This window comes from Pinus tabuliformis, chromosome 2_2, assembly GCF_031772625.1.
Source record: "Pinus tabuliformis cultivar Carrire ecotype Pingquan chromosome 2_2, CPIR1, whole genome shotgun sequence".
NCBI lineage: Eukaryota > Viridiplantae > Streptophyta > Pinopsida > Pinales > Pinaceae > Pinus > Pinus tabuliformis.
Window position 1 is genome coordinate 770,574,752 of NC_142300.1, and position 1,669 is coordinate 770,576,420.

At 37.3% G+C, this 1,669-nt stretch overlaps 1 pseudogene; it reads left to right on the top strand.

Moving 5' to 3' along the window:
* Positions 1–530: 530 nt before the first annotated feature.
* Positions 531–959, top strand: LOC149194964 (DNA topoisomerase 2 pseudogene; annotated as a pseudogene).
* The last annotated feature ends 710 nt before the right edge of the window (positions 960–1,669 follow it).

A 1,669-nucleotide genomic window follows, 5' to 3' on the forward strand; every position in this document is an offset into this window, starting at 1 on the left:
CCTTATAAAAACATTCTACCTTCATATCGTTGAACAACTAATACATAGTTATAAAAATTAATTAGAATCTAGGTTCACTATTATGAGGTCAAGTTAGAAAAGTTGTAGTTCTATTGTTTTTCGAATTATTATGTCACACAGACTGTAAAACTATTTAACGCTCATCTTTGTCATATTTGCCCAAAATAACACACTTTCCCTCAATAATTCAACACGCATTTGATAGAGGTGTGGGTTGTTTGGATTGTGTAGAGCGTGGAAAACCCAAAGCATCCCTTTTCCCTGGCCTCCATTGGACACAATCAATGTGTCAAGCTATTCTCTGTGTCATGGCAGTTGAGAAAAAGTAGCCACTATAGCCAAGCAATAGCGCCAACATCCAACAAGCCAACAAAAATGACGTGGGTAAAAATAGCTAAGAAACATTCCAGAAGAAGACTCAGCTGGAGCACATCCTGCTTCGTCCTGACACCTATGTTAGCTCCATCGAGAAGCATACCCATTCCCTCTAGATTTATGAAGGAAATGAGATGGTTCAGTGGAGCATCTCATATGTGGCAGGTCTTTACAAGATTTTCGATGAGATCCTTGTCAATGTGACCATGAACAAGCAGCGAGATCCATCCATGTATTCCGTGAAGGTGACCATTAGCATGGAGAATAATTGCATCAAGGTTTACAACAATGGAGGTGGTGTTCCCGTGGAGATTCACCAGGAGGAGGGTGTGTATGTGCTGGAGAAGATCTTTGGGCATATGTTAACGAGCAGTAACTACGATGAATCTGAGAAGAAGACCTCTGGTGGAATGAATGGGTATGGTGCCAAGTTGGCTAATATCTTTTCTACCAAGTTTATTATTAAGACTGTTGATGGGAAGAGGCAGAAAAAGTATAAGCAGGTATGGCTCAGTGCTTATTGTCTCTGCTTTTGCTTAGTTTTGTATGGGGAGTCCCTATAGGGCTTTTAGGGCTTTCAGAGTAAGGACATTTGAGTATATTTCTACTAACATGGTTGTTTGTCAGAAGTGGCTTGAGTTATATTCCCTTTTTTTCAGACTCGGATAGCTTTAATATTCCAGATGTGTTCATTTCTTATTATGATTACAGAGCATATCCTTTCTTTTTATGGGTTTGTTGCCTGTTATCAAAGTCCTTACCCATTACTCAGCTTTGTTCTCTTTTGTCTTTCAAAAAGGGTTTTTCTCAGAACGTTCATACCAGGATGTGATCCCTTAACAGGGTTTTCAGATCGAGAACATTTGTTGACCTTTCTATGACATGGTTATTTGTCAAAATTTGTCCGAGGTATATTCTTCTCTGAGGCTCATTTTTTCCATATTTTCTAGACTTAGATAGATTTACTCTACCAGACGTGTTCATTTATTATTAAGATTATAGAGAATATACTTTCTTTTATATTTTTTCTGCTTGTTATCCAGAGTCTTAACCGTAACCTAGTTCTGGCTACTTATTTTTGTTCACTTCTGTAAAGCAATGAATGGATCTACCAAAAGATTGAATTCTGTTTATACAATGCTTCATTCATTTCCACTAAAACACTAAAATCCAGATGCCAAAGGTGTTTGTTAGATGTTTCTTATGAATTCATAGATAAGGTTGGTGTATTTCATATATTCACATTGCAATACTGAATGTTGAATGTAACTCT